Source organism: Tursiops truncatus, chromosome 10 (assembly GCF_011762595.2).
Source record: "Tursiops truncatus isolate mTurTru1 chromosome 10, mTurTru1.mat.Y, whole genome shotgun sequence".
NCBI classification, from domain to species: Eukaryota; Metazoa; Chordata; class Mammalia; order Artiodactyla; family Delphinidae; genus Tursiops; species Tursiops truncatus.
The window spans coordinates 11,379,926-11,400,384 of NC_047043.1; the positions used below are offsets into that span (position 1 = coordinate 11,379,926).

General features: G+C 45.8%; 1 long non-coding RNA gene across 4 annotated transcripts in view; it reads right to left on the reverse strand.

Moving 5' to 3' along the window:
* Window positions 1–20,459, reverse strand: part of LOC109551557 (uncharacterized) — a 628,536-nt gene that overhangs the window by 483,975 nt on the left and 124,102 nt on the right. The window contains exon 4 of one of the 4 annotated variants that reach the window (XR_012334345.1): window positions 6,861–6,960. The exons of the other annotated variants lie outside the window; for them this stretch is intronic. This is a non-coding gene — a long non-coding RNA (uncharacterized lncRNA). The remainder of the gene's footprint in view (window positions 1–6,860; window positions 6,961–20,459) is intronic. 4 annotated transcript variants of the gene reach the window in all.

The window sequence follows — 20,459 nt, forward strand, 5'->3', positions numbered from 1 at the left end:
TTTCCATGCTTCCACACATGAGATAGTACCAGGGCCAACATAAGGAATTCATTGGTTTTCATTGCAAATTTAATAGCAAAGTGGGTATACTAATGAAAGGACTTTAAAGTCTTAGAGTCTGAACAAAAGTTCAAGAGTTGGAAAGTTTGACAGATGTTAACTAGACATCGTTGTGGTCATTTCACAATATAATCAAATATCAAATCATTGTACACCTGAAACTAATATAATGTTATATGTCAATTATATCTCAATTTTTTTAAAAAAAGCTTTGGAGAATTTGAATGTAAGCATCTATTTATGCAAAATTCCTCCTGGTACTCCTTCCATCCCCCATTCTAAAAAACAAAACAAAACCCCCATAAAGTGAGTAATAGAAAGGGAGAGGCATGGAATCAAGATAGGTGTTTTGAAGGAAAAACTGCTTGGAGTTTGTCATATTTCATTTGAATTTAGTCTGAAGGCAGTAATGTTAACAGTGTTAGCAAAGGAAGAGAGTTTAAGGACAGAAAAAATGGGCTAAGAATCCTTCCTTACAGTTTGGGTTAGCATACTTCAGCTTCATCTCCTGCGACAGTAACTAGACATGCTGGTTTTAATCCAGCCATCCTCCAAGCAGCTCAGAAGCACAACTGGGAAACCACACCCTGGACTCAGTGGGCTTCTACTTCAGACATGGCCCGTTCGGAACATCTGATTGAATTTGGGATTTCCAAATGGAGCAGTCCCCTCTCCGATCCAGTGGCTTCATACTGAGTAAATATAATTATGTGTGATTTAAGATTTCTTTTTTCAAAAGGAACCAACTCATGAAAATTTCATAGAAAGGAAATAGAAAATCAAGGGCAGGATGTAAAAAATGTGAACAATCATAGAAGCAAATGTGTTAAGTGGGAACTTCCTAGAGGGTTTTTACTGTCTCTGGTTACATATTCTACTTATCGCCAAAATTGAGACTAACAAGCTTCTGTTTTCCTTAGCAGATTTCCTGAAGGAAGCAACCAAAGGAAGCGGTGTTCAGCGTGTCCCTGTGGAAGCTGCTCCGGGCATATTTACCCCTGTCTAGCCCACCTCAAAGTACGGCTAATACTGGATCAATCCTGAAGGGTCTGGCAGCAACAAAAGGTGTTGACTACTGCAATGAAAGACCTACTTAACCCAAGCGCTCTGCACATAGACATGCTTTTGCCCCTGCTTCTGTTTGTCCAGCATCCATGCCAGGTCAGGCCCTTCAAACAAGCCCCTAATATCCCCAGGAAAAAGGCAGGGCAGGCCCAGGTGGGAAAGGGCCCACGTTTAGACATCCACAGTCTATCACGCCAAAGGGAAAGCAAGGAAAATCTTTAACCAACAACCAAACCAGGGCAACTGGGCCGGAAGGCAAGCAGCTGAGGTGTGCAAAGGGATCCAAGGGGCTTTCTCCACTCCAGTCGCTGCTGGAAGATTAACTTTCCTTTGCTGCCTTTCCTCCTTCAGAGTCCTGCCTCGCTAACACTGGCTCAGAGGGCTCTTCTGAAGGCTGTGGTACTGATGACACTGGGTCTGTACAGAGCTCAGAGCTGGTGTACACTGTTGAATGGCAAATGATCGGAACATGAGAGGTAGACCAGGCAGTTTTTACAGCACAGCCAGCTTCCGTGGTTTCTACTTTATCTCCCAGGATTTTTGTTTAATTAAAAGAAAAGATTTTTTTTTAACAGGATGCATGTTCCTATTTTATTTCCTAAAGATGAGTGAACTTTTCAACCATAAGAATCCCTTTTAGGTCAGATAATGTCCTCAACTACCACGTGCTAGTAATTGCATTTTAATTTCCTTTGATGGAGAAAACACGCTGACAAAGGCTATTGTAGATTATGTAACTCTATAAATACGTATAATATCACAACAGCCTCTACAGACATTTGAAAAACTCAAGTAGAAGACATTTTCATTCGCCACCCCCGGTCTCCACCCTGCCAATGCTGCCCCTCTGTTCCTGTACCTCCTCTTCAAGGATTAACCTCACAGGTTGTCCTAGGCCAGAGCTCACAGATCCCTGAACTAGCTCTCAAGGCAGACAGAGATTTACGGGAGGAGAATATTATCTTGCCCGTAACTCATCTCCTCCCCTCTTCTTAATAGCAGAGACCAGAAATGCAGCAGACACTAGAGGTAGCAGGGCTGGGGCAGTCAGTCCCGAATGCACATGGTTTCCCAGTGCCCACCGAGAGAGCAACGGCTAAAAGGCCTAGGAGACTAAAGGGTTGAATTTTCAGTGTTGGTTTCTCAAGAAGAGAGTGACCAACTGAAATCCGAGACTCTCCATTTATAAAACTGGGAATAGATGGCATCATCTGTTGAAAAAGCCAAAGCCTGGAGCTGGATGTTAGCTACCCCAGTGGGTAAAGTAAGACCAAAAAAAAAAAAAAAAAAAAGGTTCCCTTCTTTTCTCCAGAGCCAAGCATTCTTTCTGACATCTATCAACACAAATGTTGGCTATTGAAATAAAAAAGGCAAAAATGTTGGTGATGCAGTCTCTTGTCCGGTCTTAAGCAGGCAATCAATTAATATTTAACGACTGAATGAAGGAGAAAAAAGTAGCCGTGGCCGCCACACACAGGACAACACAGGCTGTCCGAGCGTCCTCACACAGGTTCTGTACCTCGGGGCCTCTGGACAAATTAGGTCTGCAGGTTGGGCGAGTCGGGGCCACGCCTACACTCACTTCCCATCTTTCATCCAGGCAGGTCCCAAAACACTTGTCTGGCCTAGCTGATGGATGGGCCTGGAATGGCCTTGTTTGCCGTCCGGCTGAAGCGCGGCAGCTGTTTAACAGCCCTGCAAGTGACCCCGGTCAGGACTTTCAAGGCAGGAAGCGCAGAAGAATAGAGTGTCCACTTAACGTGACCACAAAGGCAGTGGGAGGAGGGACTTCCTCCCCTTGGAAGTGGCCGGCAGCCGGGCACTCTAATGACATACACACAAACTGGGGAGGGGGGAGCACGGGGAAGGGAGGGGGAAGGGACCAGAATTGCTCCCTGGGCATCCTAGCTTGGCCCTCGTTCCCCTAGAAGACATAGGAGCGTGGGGCCCCTGTGAGTTGCACGCAGATCAGGAACATCGAACCTCCACCGGTGAGGCGTGTAACAACATCCCGGTCTTGACCACGCTCTGGCTCTTCCTCGTGGCTCCTTCACTTGTCCCTCTTCTGAGGAACTATCGTGTTATGTATCTCCATAGTCCATGGAAGCCTCACACAGCCTGGAGTCTCTTCTTGGGCCCTGCTCCCCCTGGATGCCCCACTACTCAGCGGCTTGTCACCCCACATCCCAGATGTCACCACTGAAGGAAGGAAAAAAAGGAAGTGAAAACACTGATTCTAAAACATACGTGCACTCCAGTGTTCATAGCAGCTTTATTTACCATTGCCAAGATGTGCAAGCAACCTAAGTGTTCGCCAACAGATGCATGGATAAAGATGTGGTGTGTTTATAGATACACATCAAACAGAAAGAAATTCTGCCATTTGCAACAGCATGGATGGACTTGGAGGGCAGTGTGCTTAGTGAAATAAGTCAGGAAGAGAAAGACAAATACTGTATGATATCACTTATATGTGGAATCTAAAAAATAAAACAAGCTAGTGAATAAAACAAAAAAGAAATGGACTCACATATATAGAGAACAAACTAGTGGTTACTATTGGGAAGAGGGAATGGGGGAGAGGAAGACAGGGGTAGGGGATTAAGAGGTATAAACTATTATGTATAAAGTAAATAAGGATATATTGAACAACACAGGGAATATAGCCAACATTTTATAATAACTATAAGTGGCATATAACCTTTAAAAATTGTGAATCACTATATTGTACACCTGAAACTTATATAATATTGTACATCAACTGTACCTCAAAAAGTAAAACAAATTAAACATAACACACACACACACACACACACACACACACACACACACACACACACACAAAAAGAAAAAAAAAACGGAAGCCCACTTCCAGCGGACTCTCATTGCCCTCACTGGTAGCACTGACACTTGTGTAAACGTGATGGGCAGCAGGAAGGTTCCACGTAGAACTTCTCCTATTGGTGCACATTTTCTGTTCCCTCTTCCTCCAGCCACCTGCGCCATGAGGCACCCCCGAGCTTTGTGCCTTTTCCCAGCCAGGTTTAATGAAAACCTAGGAGATACTGGTCTACCAAGGGCTATGGTTTCTTGTTGCAGAGGCAGATGGAGGAGGGTCCACGTTTTGCAAGACCAGAAGCTGGTATAATTTTTAAAATGCAAAACATATAGAAAATTATAAAAACATATTAGGTGAAGGGTCTGGAAAGAGGCTAATGCAAGTGATGGGCCCCAAAGCCTAAGTTTCCTAGTAAATCTGCATCTGGGTAGATATAAGTACATAAACGCTCTTCTCAAGTTTCAGCTTCCTGAGAAGGTGCCAAGTCAATCTAACCCAAATCCCAAGTAGGTACTAAGGAACCACTTACAGCAGTCAGGAGGAGGCGCCCTCTATGTATCTTTCTTCTTTATTTTGCTTCCTCCCTCCCACTTAAAAGCTGTACAAATGGACGCAGATATGTACTGAGTCTGAGCCCTCCTAGGAGAAGCTGTAATGGGTCCACCTTGACTGGTTGGCAAATGAACCCAGCCTCCTGATGAGCTCCTGGCTGGAGCAGGCAGCCTAACGCTGAGTCACCAGCCCAGGCAGCCTTGGACAAGCACATATCCGGGGCCTCCTGAATGCACTGCACCCAATGAGGAGCTATGAAAGGTCAGTGAAAGCGGAAATAGCAGTTAGCCCTTTCCTCCACGTAGGAGCTAAAACTCTTGGCCCAGGGACCGTGGAACTTGGCAACGCTTGGTCATGCAGCACTGTGCTGGGATAATGTAGCATGGCCTAATGGGCTTAGGCCACAGAAGAACTCAGTGCCCGGTGCTGGAACTAACTGTGTGATGTGGATAAGTCCGAACCCTGTGCTCTGGGCCTTGACTGCTTCCTCCATGAAGCTACAGAAGCAAGCCTGCCTGAGGTCCCCTCTCACCCTGTGAATTCACAGGATTTCCATCTTGGGATTTGCTCTATGTATTTGAGCCATCATATTCCGCATACAGTCACCAAGATCTGTACCTCACCTGTCCCGGCTTCCCAGGCTACCCTTGCCCTATCCCCACTCCTGCCCTAAACAAGACTTCTAGCCCATCAAATTGTGTATGGAAGTGGGAAGACAGCTTTCAGTGCTCCAAGATGCAAAAGGGCATATGGAGACATGATAGAGAAGCAGGGACAAGGGAACGGGTGAGAAAAAAAAAGACCAAGAGCCCTCCTCTTTTGAGGAATATGTCCTGTTGGTTCCATGATAGCTATTGTACCAAAAAAAAAAAAAAAGCAAAGGAGCCAACGCCCTTTGCAGAGGCCAGTGCCAAGGGTAAGAGGAGGTGCCCAGGGAGTGATAACTTCTACCAAACCGGATGGGCAGACTCCTGTGATACCAACCGGCCAAGGGAAATAGTCCAGGGCACGGTCAGCCTTAGCTAGTTTCCTCCAAACTACAGTGAACTCAGGTTGTTCCCAGGCCCCCAGCGAGTCCCCATTTGCCCCTAGAATTGCATCTATGCTTCACCACTGCTCATCAGTCGTAAACCAAGTAAGAAGGGCCCAGTTCATTTTTGCTCCAAGACCCCTACAATCAGGCTGCCTCCCAGCAGGCCTGGTCTTCCTCAAGCCCCCTTGCATCTCACGAGATCCTTTCCCCTCTTGCCCTCAGTTTCAGGACGACCCTTCTCTCTTATGGCCCAGTGGAAACCTTCCTGTCCCACAGCCGGAGCCTGTAACACTGTCCGGACGCAATCTCCTCTCCAGCATCCTCATTCTCAGGTTCCCTCTGGCTCCTTCTCTGGCTCTCCTCCCCTCGCCCCTACCCAGCCACCTCAAATAATGCAACTCCTTGCAGAGGGAACTTCAGGGTGTTTAATAAACAATATTGATCATGACCCTGTCCTGAGGCCCCTGGTGACCAAGCTTCATACAGAGCTGATTTCAGGGGCTAATATTAGGTTGAACCATATGAAATTGACGTTATTCAACCATGTTGACATCCAAAGACAATGACAATGTCGTGAGCTTCAATCTAATAAAGGAGGCTGGTATTCAAATATTAAACACATCTTCTCTGACTTCCCACCTGCTCTCTTCCTGAACAGTACATACAAATTTGGAGGTGAGATGGGCAAGCAGTGTTTATTGCTCTCTGCGAAATGCAGTGCTTCCCAATGGCAGGTAATTCCGCCCCCGCAGGGGATGTCTGGCAAGGTCTGTTGTCACCATGGGGTGGGGGACTGTTAGTAGCATCTAGGAGGCAGAGGCCTGGGAAGCTGCTAAACAGCCTCTAATGCATAGAACAGCCCCCACCATAAAGAATGGTCCTGCCCAAATGTCAACAGCACTTACCGAGGTCGAGAAACTATGCCACCAAGTGTCACTGGGGACCCAGAGCCTTAGCTGTGCAGTTAAGTAACTGCGTTGAAAATATCGCTTTATATGCCATAATGGGCGGGGTCAGCATCCTCTGTTCTGAGGCGGTCAGAGCTGCAGCCTCCGGCTCCTACAACCTGCCTCTGATCTATAACTGCCCTCCCACCCCCTGGCCAGGACCAGCCACCTCTCAGAAAGTCCTTCCTCTAGTTCTGCTCCGTAGCCTGACATGATAGGCATTTTCTGAGGATCCCCAATCCATAGTCCAAGCCCCTGAGTTAGAAACTGGACTCAATTCCTAAGCTCTTGGAGTTTCCCTGCAAAGGACAGGCGGTCAACCCATTCCTCCCGTCGGCTTCACCCAGCAGCATGCAGAACTTACCACAGGGCTGCTGCAGCCGGGCTGCTGAAACCACTGCCCAACCTTCCAAACCAGAAGAGAAAGCTCCCCGTGGCCAGCTGTGGTGGGCTCACGTTGTTTCCTGGAAGAGATCGTGTGTCGCTCTCGGTGACAGAGAAGAGGCTCCCCAGCGCAGTATCACTTACCTACCCCAGCTGCCACTGCCCACCACTAGGCAATGCACTGAAGTCGAAAGAGGCTGAGTAAATACAGCTCGTTTTCACTGTTCGTGAGCTATATTTGCTCTTAATGTGCAACCACCCAGCTCTTTCCAGCTCTTTCTGCTTGCTGAAAGTCTATACAAGGCTGAAGCACACTCACATTTATTTATGAACTTGAACCCAAGGTACAGCCACAAAAGTCACCTACTCAAAGAAATGGAAGGAATGTCGAGAGTCATCTAAACAAGGCTAAATCGGAATTTCCAAAAATAACACAGTTGGCATATTTTGCTCCAGAAGATTCCTGATGAAAGACATTCCTTAACCTCCCTGGAAAACCCACCCTGGCATCACGTGAAGCTCTGAGGCAGAGCCCTCTTCCTCCTGTCCCAGCCTCTGTGGCCAGCTGCAACTCAACACTCAGCAATAAAATGGGGGGAATATTTTTGAAAATAAAAACAGGGGACATATGATCCTGTTCCAATCCTTAGCCTGTTCTCTGCTTTTCGGAATTTAAACCCTGCCTGCCGTTCACCAAATGACAGAGAGTGCTGGCAGATGGGGCTCAGAGAGACGGCTGAATGTGTTTTAATGGAACCATTAGGATTATGTCAAAAGGTGAGGAAAAAAAGGCATTCACCAGCAGAGAAAATAAGCATATTCTGCCTAAAAGAAATATAATGTGTTCCATCTCTCTCCCTCCCACTCCCTTTTCTGCTTCCTATGAGAAACTCATTCAGCAGGAGAGTCCCTGTTTCGTGCATGACAGGCAAATGCACGGTATCTTAAACCAAGCGCTGTGGGCAGAAATATCTGTAGGCAGAAAGAGGATAGCCCGTTGGAACAGGGGAAGCCAGACAGGATCAGTACAAGTTTCAGACAAATGCAGATTTACACTTCGACCTTACTTTTGACAAACAAACCAACCATCATGTCCTCAATGCCAGCATTAATAAATAATCTTTTCTCCGTGCTTCCTAATTCTGGCTATGAAACCTTGGGACTACACTTAAAACTCAGAGCAGAACAGAGACCTTCACTTGAACCAGAAAATGTTCTATTTCTGATTACTTTCTAAGACCTTGCTCAACACCGCTGAGGGAAAGACAGGACTAAATTTGCTCTGTGATTTTAGCAGGTACAGGTGATTTAGTCATCCATCCCAGGAAGAGACAGTTCCCAACAGCCTTTGCTTCTATTTGGGGCTTTGTCGTAATAACAGCAAAAGCAGCTGGCATTTGTATGGCTTTTCACAGCTTACATGGCAATTTAACACACGTTTCTTCCACGGGCTCCTCAAGGGGAGAAGAAAACCCACAATTTCAGTGAGCTTCCAAGCCCCATTTTACAGATAAGAAAACGATCCAAGAAATTAATGAGAAGAGCCTGCCCGCGACTGGCTAGGCTGCACAAGTCGTGACAGCAATACTGTGAGGACACCCAGCCACCAGGAAAGTGGCTTCTCCTTCTCCCTCTGGGGGTCAGGGACCTGCAGCAACAGCTAAAACCCAGACATCTGCCTCTGCTGACGGTATTCCTCAATTCCAGACATATGACACTGCCTGTGTGGTGATTTACTCTAAAACATTTTAGTATCCACAGTGTGATATCTGTGTGTGTGCGTTCATTGTCAGCTAGCGGTGGTTAGATCAAGAGTCCACCAAAGTTGCTGCAAGTGTGCATCAAAGAGCCTCATGAAGATGTACACCAGAGGACTCACGATTAGCACCAAAGATTAAAATTTGTCTTTCTTTTTTTGTTGTTGTTTTTTTGTTTTGTTTTGTTTTGTTTTTTGCGGTACGCGGGCCTCTCACTGTTGTGGCCTCTCCCGTTGCGGAGCACAGGCTCCGGATGCGCAGGCTCAGCGGCCACGGCTCACGGGCCCAGCCACTCCGCGGCATGTGGTATCCTCCCGGACCGGGGTACGAACCCGTGTCCCCTGCATCGGCAGGCGGACTCTCAACCACTGCGCCACCAGGGAAGCACAAAATCTGTCTTTCTTTTGCTGAAGCATTTAGTGTGCAATATATTGCTTGAAAGGAAAACTGCTCAGATACTACCAACCAGTATGAAGAAGGCAAGAAAAACCTGTAAACCCTAATCTTAATATTTTAGAGGCAGCACAATGAGTCCTCAACTCTGCTTTGGCCTGCATCTATCTATTCACTGGGGACACTGTCACCTGATCCCAAATCAGGGCAACTGTGTCACTTCACAGTGAACCTGTGATGTGACGTGCTTGTCCACGTGCCTGAGGACAGAGGGGACCGCTTCATCCACCTATGGGAACTTGCTATCAAGCGTTCAGTCTTAGACTTGGCTTTCAACTTGGCGATGAGGCCAAGGGGAACAAGCTATCCAACCCCGACCCGTCGCTAATTCCAAAGGCAGCCAATATCGCCCAAGTGAAGCTGACAGTGGCTAAGCTTCCATACTGACCAGCTCACCTCCACTGTTAGGGACCATCCTGTGTGCTAACTGTGGGCCCAGGCTCTGTCCATGATGCAGAGATGAGTAGAACAGGCCCAAACCTGTATGGCCTGGCTCCCCCAGAGAGAGGGTAAGGCAGATAGGTGATCAGTGCCTGAGGGGAGGTGCAAACACATGTTAAAAATGTCCAGATGCTGGAGAGAACACGCCTGCCCCCCACCTACATTCCTGGCCCCGGTGCCCCGTCCCACACTCCAGGGCAAACTGCAGAGAGAGCGGGCATAGGCTGCGAAAGGAAGCAAGAGGAATTTTCTCATGAAGTAATAATTCATTACCTGAAGAAAGAAAAATCTCCCGGCCACAGAGACTGGTGGTGGAGGAGAAGCTGGTAGCAGCAGAAAATACCCCTCAAGAACAGAAGGGGTTAAGAGTCGATCAGGAAAGGAAAGAAACAACCGCAGCCACTGTTTCCCATCTACAGTGCCCCGCACACCTCCTCCAGAATTCACGTCACATCCAAGGGCTACCTGCCGCGTAATATCTTTCTTTAAAATCAAGTCACATTTTATCTTTATTCTCACGTTCAATAAAATTTTGACACCAACCGTGAATTGAAAACCAGTATCACTTGCCATAAACAGAAGAGAATCATGAGAATAAACACAGCGAATACAATGTTATGAATTCCAGTTGATGATACAAAAGGCTGGGAGCCTGGGCCTTGCTCCCTCTTTGTTTCACACTGATAATGAAGAAGAGGAAGAGGAATAAAACTGAGGAGAAGAACTGGAGGGAGAGAGTGTTCAAGACATTTTAGGACCAAATTGAGATTCTTCTGCTGCATCAGTGGGCATTAAACAGCTATGAAAACGTAATGCTTTCTGGCTATGCAATTCAATACATCATTTAATGCCAAGTGTGGGTACCCCCTACAAACATCTCCCACTCTTCAGGAAACACATTGTCCCCCCAGGGCTGTCACGCAGGATGACCTTGAACTGATCTCAGAGGACCACCACTCAGAGAGGGAGAGTTCATCATCACCCACAATAACCACTATCAAGTTTTGTTTTCTTATGAAATGCAAGGACTATTTCGATATAATGACATTTATTCTTTAAAATAAGTACGGGGGCTTCCCTGGTGGTGCAGTGGTTGAGAGTCCGCCTGCCAATGCAGGGGACACGGGTTCGTGCCCCAGTCCGGGAAGGCCCCACATGCCACGGAGCGGCTGGGCCCGTGAGCCATGGCCGCTGAGCCTGCACGTCCGGAGCCTGTGCTCCACAACGGGAGAGGCCACAACAGTGAGAGGCCTGCGTACCGCAAAAAAAAAGAAAAGAAAAGAAAAGAAAATAAGTACGAAGTCAACTTTTAACCCCGGAAACCTCCCTTTAAGATGATCTCCAACCCCTTGCAGCTGTAAACTCTTTGATAATATATAAACTGATTATATATCCATGGGGGCAGGAGAGGAGAAACCCCCATGAAAGTGTCATTTTTCAAAATACCTGAAAACAGGCATTATCAACAGGAGTCGACAGTGGCAGGCAGTTAAGCAGAACAAACCCATAAGGAAGCATTGGCAGAATGAGGACAAAAGCTTACCTTCTGGGCATGGCCAGTGGCAGAACCAATCACAGATCAGAAGTAAGATTCAAATCACCGTCTCCCAGAGGTAACTGGATGCCCAAACACTGGAAACTTTGCACTTGGCTTTGAAACCTTACAATTCCCTGGTGCCCACTACAGATAAGGGAAAGGTCTGATTGCCCTCTGGTCAGCCCGCTGAGTGCTGGGCCAGGAAACTCCACGTTAGAGGGAACACACCTAGAATTACAAAGTGAGGTGTGCCTCAGGTAAATTGCTAACATAACGAAGAGGCACACAACCTCATCTCACATCCCATCTCATACCCAAACTCAGGACCTGCACACAGAGACTCACGCCCTCCCTCCAAACTGCATCTCACCCTCTTCAAAACCCCACCACTCAGACTTCCATGGTGACTCAGTGGTTAAGAATGCGCCTGCCAATGTAGGGGACACGGGTTCAAGCCCTGATCCAGGAAGATCCCACATGCCACGGAGCAACTAAGCCTGTAAGCCACAACTACTGAGCCCATGCGCCACAACTACTGAAGCCCATGCGCCTACAGCCCATGCTCCACAACAAGAGAAGCCACCGCAATGAGAAGTCCGCTCGCCGCAACTAGAGAAAGCCTGCTCGCAGCAACGAAGACCCAACACAGCCAAAAATAAATAAATAAATAAATAAAATCCCACCCCACCCCCCCTGCAGTTCTCAACTGAAGTCCTGTGTGACTAAGACACAAATCGGTTAGGACCATTTGTATTTATTTAAATGCTTTTACTCAGAGTGACATATTCAGTTTTCATTTACCAGATCTTTTCGGCAGACCTAGTGGGAGCCAGGGGCTGTGTTTAGGGCTGCCTGGTGTCCTCAAAGACTTCCCAAGCTACAGAGAGGTCTTGGTAAGGTGAAGGGGTCTAGAATAAGCCATGGTGGCATAAAAAATTACTTTGAGCTGAAGTCATTTGAGTTCCTGAAATCCCTTATCTACCTAAAAGCAGAGCGTTCCAAAGAATTCAATTGTCATAAATTCCCTCCCCAGAGCAAAGCTAATCTTCTGTTCTCCAGAGAAGTCTGTATCACACCTAGACAGACACTCACAAACTATGATACCTCCTGCCTATTCTCCTAAGGGCTCGTTTATCTTTCCAAAAAGTCATTTGCTTTCCCATAAGTGACCTTTCTCCCCTCTCCCTTCCGAGAAGTCCTCCAGAAGTACTCCTCTGCCCCTCCCCATCCCCCATTAAGATGGTATGTAAGCCCCAAATTCTAACCTCCTCCTTAAGTCCCATTTCTTTGTGAATTCTCATGCTTACATATATAATTAAATGGCTTTTTTCCCCTCTTGCTAATCTGCCTTTTGTCAGTTTAATTTGCAGGCCCCCAACCCTGAATATAACAGGGTAGAGGAAAGGTTTTTCCTCCCCAGCGCAGGCAATAACCACACAGGGCAGTTGGTGCAGGGAAGGCCGGACACGGGCCACCTTCAGCCTTCTCACAAACACCTCCGCGGCTATTGCACACGGGAGAGCACTGCACGTCACAGCACCGTACAGTAACTGCAGGCTCACGGGGGCCTCCAGGACCACAGCCTTAGCTAAACACAGGCAGGGAAGGCTGGACGCGACAGAAAGGAAACGGCTCCACTTGAAACAGATGGACAGCACGTTGGGAGCCTTCTCTCGCGAGAGGTGGTGCCACGCATTCACCTCGGAGGCGCACATGACCAGCCAGCCCAGTGGGCCGCTTGTCTGGGGCTGTAAACAGAGAATTTCTGCTCTCCAGTCTGTCAGGCCAGTACTTTTTGCCCACATGAGTTTAATAGACTTTAAAAAAGAAAAGAAAACCGGAAGGGGCCACATGCGCGCCCTCCCCGCCCGGCCTAGGAAAAGTGGGAGTCCCTTCTTCTCCTTATGCCAAAAGTTGTTTTGCTGGGAGAAGCTTCTTTTCACCAAGCCTCTAGGCTCTTAGCAGCCAGGGTCACACAAAGAGAACCACAGAACAAATAAACCAAAACAGCCCACAGAGAACAAGGATAGGAAAGCCCCCAGTTGCAGATGGAGCCAACTTCCCTCCTACCCCCCCATCCCTCCCCCACCGACCCACCCTCCCCTGCTCAGCCCAGCGCAGTCCCTAGTGAAGCCGGTGAGGACAGCTTCCTCCACTACCAGCCCCTGCGTCAGAACGGCGAGTGTCAGGCAAAAGAATAAATCCAGAGAGCTTGTCTCTTTTCGCCCCTTCTTAAAATTACTAACATCCACTTAAAAGAAAGGGGGCGGGAGTGGGGTGCGGAGCTCGCCCTCTTTGCAAATTGCTTGTGAAGCGAGCATTGCTTATCACAACAGGTGCACCGGCCACTCACAAAAAACAGAGGCAGAGTGGAGCTGAAAGGCTAAGAAATTACTTGTTCCCTTTGTCAGCTGCTCCTACAGGCCGTGCAGAGCCTGCTTAGGAGGGAGATATTGTGTCCCTGTTTAAAAAAAAATAGGCGGGAGAAAGGTTTAAGGTTGCCAAGAGCTAAGAGAAGGGGAGAACAGTGTTGGAGGTGGGGGAGGCCACGGGGGTGGGGGAGGGCTCCTTTCGGAAAGGCAACAGCGCCTGAGGCTGGATTTTAAAAGTCTGTCCCAAACTTTCCGGAAAACTCTGGCAGCATATTCCAGACCCCCTAAGGAGGATGGAGACAAAAATGACACCCAGGCTGGTTAAAACACGTATCAGGGTGACCAGAGCGCAAGGTATGTAGATGATGTATATAGTATGCCATAATATATTACATATATTAAATAAAATCAGATAAAAAGTATTGCTCAGAAACCACCTTATACAGCAGGCAAGACAGGGCTGGTTTAGTCATTCCTTAGGAGGGACTATGTCTTCGAAGCTATGCTCCTCAACCAACTCTTCAGACAAGCAATTTACTTTTAAATTAGAGAGTTGCCTGCGTGGCCCTGGCCAAGCGACCTCCAGCACCCAAGTCCTCTAGTGTTCTCGTCCTATGCTCCCAAGGCTGTAGAGAAGCCCCAGTCAGCTTCCCCCCAGCTGAGTCCTGATCGATCCAAGATCTGTAAGATTCGGATAAACTGAAATTTCTTCCCCTGGGGAAAGTTGCCATTATCATCTGGGAGATTTATTTGTTTTGCTTAAAAATAAAGATAGGGCAGTGGAGATTACCACAGAAGAATCTGTCGCATTGTTCCACATACGTGATCAGAAGACAGGGCCACAAAACCAGCTGGGCCTCTAAGTCTTGCAATGATTCTGCCATTAAAAGGAATGACGTAGATCTGAATATAGGACTTGAAAGGGCAGCCACGATAGATCATTAAGTTAAAAAGAAAGCAGGACTTCCCCGGTGGCGCAGTGGTTAAGAATCCGCCTGCCAATGTAGGGGACACGGGTTTCTACCCCTGGTCCAGGAAGATCCCACATGCCACGGAGCAACTAAGCCCGTGCGCCACAACTACTGAGCCTGCACTCTAGAGCCCATGAGCCACAACTACTGAGCCCGTGTGCCACAACTACTGAAGCCCACGCGCCTAGAGCCCGTGCTCCGCAACAAGAGAAGCCACCGCTTGCCGCAACTAGAGAAAGCCCGTGTGCAGAAATGAAGACCCAACACAGCCAAAAATTAATTAAATTTTTTTTAAAAAGCAGCAGGAGCAAGCGTGAATCCCATTTCTGTTTACTGCATGTCAATCATATTTTCCTTTAATCTTGTGGTGAATTCTGAGAACCAGAACCCCTACACACAGGCTTTGGACACTGAGGATACACACCCACCAACACCTCCCGAACATTCTCCATTAACTTGCCTTGACTATTCCACCGTCTCCATTAGCATAATGTCACTATTCCTGCAGACTCTAGTCAGGAACTTCCTGAAAACCCCATTAACTCTTCAGTGGAAAACAGACAGTATGAGCCCTAAAGTGTCAGACCCCTCACCTCAAAATCCTCACCTTGCTGTTCCCACCAGTCCTGGACTGTGGGATCATGAGCCTTAGCCAATCTTAACCAAGTCTCTGCACTGAAAGACGTGCCTTGAACTAAATACCCAATTCTCTGTCCATTTCAACCTTGCCATTCCCTCTGGAGACACTGCCAAAGCTCTAAATGGTGTTTCGCTCACCTCGGGAAACACAGGATGGGTTGGTGACATTTGGGAAGCCTGCATTCAACTGAAGGAATCTAGAATACAGCACTGAGAAGAGGGGTTTGGAGTTTTTGTTGTCCCACTCCCCCCACTCCCAACTCCAGTTATCTGCCTAAAAGCAGAGCCTCCCAAAAGAATTCAACTGTCTTAAATCCCCTCCTTGGGAATTTCAAAACCAGTGAAAACTGACTCATCACTAGAGACAAGAAGCCCAACACTGGGATAAGAAATTACATGAACAGACATTATCACAAAACTATCATATCTCCCATCTATTCTCTTAAGCGCCCATTTCTCTTTCCTAAAATTCATTTGTTTTCTCATAAATGCCTTTCTCCCCCCTCCCCTTCTCCTATTAAGATGGTATGTAAGCCCCAAATTATAATTGCCATTTTGAGTCACATTTTTCTGTAAACACCCTCTTATGTGAATAAAAATCTGTCTTTTCTCTTGCTAGTCTGTCTTTTGTCAGTTTAATTTGCAGACCTCCAAGCACAGCACCTAAGAGGGTAGAGGAAATGTTTTTCCTGACATGACAAATCAGAAAAACGACATGCAGAAAAAGCCTCTATCCACGATGACAGTTAGTAAGATACTAGTACATATCAAATCACTAAAGTCAAACTTACTGAACTCTAACTGAAAACTGTAAACGCTTGACATTCAAAAGGGATATATATTCCCAGATCTCCATGACCCAAATATAATTTCTCCCAGGAGAAATTATGTCTGCTTAAGAACCATATTCCTTAGACCTATTGGTCTACTGCTACCACCCCATTGGTAGCACAAGCAATTACATTTCTTTCCAGAAGCTTTCCTTCTAATTAACAGACTTTGTTTTAGAACAGTTTAGATTTATAGAAAAATTGAGCAAAGGTTACAAAGAATTCCATTTGTTCTCCACCCTCACCCCACACACAATTTCCCCTATTATTAACATCTTGCATTGGATGGTATATTTGTTACAATTAATGAATCAAGGTTGATACATTAATATTAACTGAAGTCCATACTTCAGTCAAAGTTCCTTAGTTTTTACCAAGTGTCCTTTTTCTGCCCCAGGATTCCATCCAAGAAACCACATTACATTTAGTTGTCATGTCTCCTTAGGGTTCTCTTGGCTGTGACAGTTTCTCACATTTACCTTGTTTGTGATACCTTAATAGTTTCCGAGAGTGCCTGTCAGGTATTTTGTAAGACATCCTTTTGTGGGAATTTGTTGGCATTTTTGCTCAAGATGACTAGAGTTATGAGTTTTGTGGAAGAATATCACAAAGGTGAAGTTCCATTTTCATCACGTCATCTCCTGGTACATACGATCAACATCACTTAGCACTGTTGATGCTGACCTGGATCACCTGACTGAGGTGGTGTTTGTCAGGTTTCTCCACTGTAAAGTTACTCTTTTCTTCCCCTTTTCCAGACTGTACTGTTTGGAAGGAGGTCGCCACGTCCAGCCCACACTTACAGAGTGAGGAGTTAAGATCTTCTTCCTTGAAGGCACAGAACTTACATGAATTACTGGGAATTTTTCTGCACAGGAGATTTGTCCCTTCTCCCCCATTCATTGATTCAATCATGTATTTCATGTATTTATATCCAGATGGACTCATCGATATTTATTTTATCCTTTAGGTTAGAATCCAATACTCCTTGACGTATTTTGTGGCTCAAATGTTCCCACTTTGGCCATTGGGAGCTCCCTTGTCCCTCTCACACACCCACGTCGTTGTACTGGGTTTTGGTGTTTTCTCGTGTGTTTTGTCACGTTTTGTCTAGCACTTCCTTACTTACTGGCACTACAAGATGCTCCTGGTTAACCCTGTATATTTTCTGTTCCAGCCCTAGAACCAGCCCCTTCTCCTAGGAGCTCCAGGGCCATTTTTCACAAAGAAATTGAGTTTCTGTCACAATTCAAAAGAGTTAAGAGTGCAAAGACGAGCAGAGAACAAAGCTGAATGGAGAGGCTGATGAAAGCTGGCTGATGGATCTGCAGGGCACCGTCCTTTGCGCGGCCTATTGCTGCCCACACCCCTGGCCCCGCAGACTGATGACACGCGAGTCAAGTTCATGCCTCAATTTTTATCTTATGTTAGTATTTTTCAGATGAAAGCATTTGTACGGAATTATTTTTAAAATTTATGCCTCAGTAAAACTACAACACGCTACGGGGTCATGGTTTGTCTAGAATTGTTTGGGAATAGCTAAAGCCACAAATGTTAAATTCAGAGACCCCCAAAAATCACGACCTCCCAGCCATTCTAGCCTGTGGTCATGTCCTGCATCTCACTGAAGCAACACCCTTGGGCGTGAGGGCAGCACCATGTCTCTCCTCTGACAAACTGTTCAGTCTGCAGCACAGATATTGTCCTGCTCTCACTTATCTCATCTCCAAGTTCAAAGCCACTTTCCCAATTGATGGGTTTTCAACTTTTTAGCAGCAGAGCCCTTTTTCCATATGAAAGCATCATACAGAAAATTTTAACGCGTGAAAGTAACAAAGGTGATTTTGTTAATACGCTTTTCTTTCATAAACTCAAAATAACGATATTTACCCAGTATAAAGTCAGTAAGAACAACGGTGTTTTGATGAACATATTTTTAAATTGGGAGTCATGGAAAACAGTGGCAATCTTCCATCAACCTTATAATCCAGTTTATTTCTGTATTTTGTTTTAGATAGCAAATATCAAGAAATTTTTGATTAACGAGGATTTGTGTAAAAACAGACCCCATTTGCAACTACTCCCCAGTTTGCCTTACGGTCTAAAGATATTCTTCAATTAAATAGAGGATGCAGAAGAAGCTGCATTATAAAGTCCACACAAAAATGCATTCATTTGAAAAGAATGCCCAGCATCACTAATCATTAGAGAAATGCAAATCAAAACTACAATGAGGTATCACCTCACACCACAGAATGGGCATCATCAAAAATTCTACAAACAACAAATGCTGGAGAGGGTGTGGAGAAAAGGGAACCCTCTTGCACTGTTGGTGGGAATGTAAATTGATACAGCCACTATGGAGAACAGTATGGAGGTTCCTTAAGAAATTAAAAATAGAACTACCATACGACCCAGCAATCCCACTACTGGGCACATACCCTGAGAAAACCGTAATTCAAAGAGTCATGCACCACAATGTTCACTGCAGCTCTATTTACAATAGCCAGGACATGGAAGCAACCTAAGTGTCCGTCGACAGAGGAATGGATAAAGATGTGGCACATATATACAATGGAATATTACTCAGCCATAAAAAGAAACAAAATTGAGTTATTTGTAGTGGGGTGGATGGACCTAGAGTCTGTCATACAGAGTGAAGGAAGTCAGAAAGAGAAAAACAAATACTGTATGCTAACACATATATATGGAATCTAAAAAAAAAAAAAAATGGTTCTGAAGAACCTAGGGGCAAGACAGGAATAAAGACACAGACATAGAGAATGGACTTGAGGGGGAAGGGTAAGCTGGGATGAAATGAGAGAGTAGCACGGACTTATATATACTACCAAATGTAAAATAGCTAGTGGGAAGCAGCCGCATAGCACAGGGAGATCAGCTTGGTGCTTTGTGACCACCTAGAGGGGTGGGATAGGGAGGGTGGGAGGGAGACGCAAGAAGCAGGAGGTATGGGGATATATGTATATGTATAGCTGATTCACTTCGTTATAAAGCAGAAACTAATACACCATTGTAAAGCAATTATACTCCAATAAAGATGTTAAAAAAAAAAAGTAAGAACATTGATAGCTACAAAAAGAAATGCATTCATTTGACAACAAATGATAACATGTCGGTACTCCATTTTTTTAATATTTGGCATTGTATACATATTGTTTTTCAGCACATATTTTTAATAGCTTTTTTTTTTTTTTTTTTTTTTTTTTTTCGGTTTGCGGGCCTCTCACTGTTGTGGCCTCTCCCGTTGCGGAGCACAGGCTCCGGAGGCGCAGGCTCAGCGGCCATGACTCACGGGCCCAGCCGCTCCGCGGCATGTGGGATCTTCCCGGACCGGGGCACGAACCTGTGTCCCCTGCATCGGCAGGCAGACTCTCAACCACTGCGCCACCAGAGAAGCCCTAGCTTATATTATTTTTTTTTTTAGCTTATATTATTTTTAAATGAAATGTTATAATAAAACATTTATGGACCCCTTAAGTGCCTTCCCAGAACATTAAGTTTGTAAAATACTGCTAGACTCTGGTAACTGCATTTTCCAAAAGTCCCTCCCCCTCCAGATAAGCGACTTAGCTGTACTATTACTAATTCTCCTTATTTGGCATTATATAGCCCATTTCCTCAGGCTCTATCAAGTGACGGAATTCTTGCTAAAGCGATAATGACTGGTATCCTACAATTGGCTTCTAATTACACCTGTGTTTTAGTAATGGCCTTTGAATTTTTAAAGAAAGCCTTATGGACGAATTTCAGACAGTAGGGCATGCAATGGGAGACATTTTCGAAAAGACAGGCTTTTCCCTATTATGATGATATACAAAGCCAGTAATAATTATTATAATAACAAATAATTAAGAAATACAGTGCTAACTACAAAACAGGCACTACTCTAAATTATTAGTGTCTTGCATATGTTAACCCACCTAATTTAATCATTGTAACAAATGTGTGAGGTAGGTATTATTATCATCTACATTTTGCAGATAAGAAAATTGAGGTCCAGGAGAAGTTAGAAACCTTTCCCAGGTTGCACAGCTTGTATGTAGGAAAGCTAGGATTTGAACCAAATCCATGCTCTTATTAAACAATATACCGCCTCTGGACACCATAATTTCTGTAGTCAGTGGACTCACAGCACACTTACCAATTTATTCTACAAATTTATTCTGCCTGTTTGCAGAGTGCCTGTTCACGGCCAGGTTCTCTCTTAGATGGTAGAGGAATGCATCAAAGCACCACTCCATACGTGATCAAAGCCCTCTACCTTCCTTTTCAACCTTAAGTCTCCCATCTGCAGCTCCCACATTTCAGCTGCAGCGGCCTGTGGGCCGTTTCTCGTCATACCCTTATGCTCTCCAGCCTCTACGTGTTCACTCAAGCTGCAGCTAACACGCCTCTCCCCCTCCCGCTACTCTGGTGAAGTTCTCTTCTTTAAGGCCCAGCCCCAACCCTATTTTGTCCATAAAGTTTCCAGAGCCCCTGGATGAATTTCTCTCTCCTTCTCTTGCATGTATATATACTTTTCTCAGTACTTCAATTACAGCAGCTCTCATGGATGGTG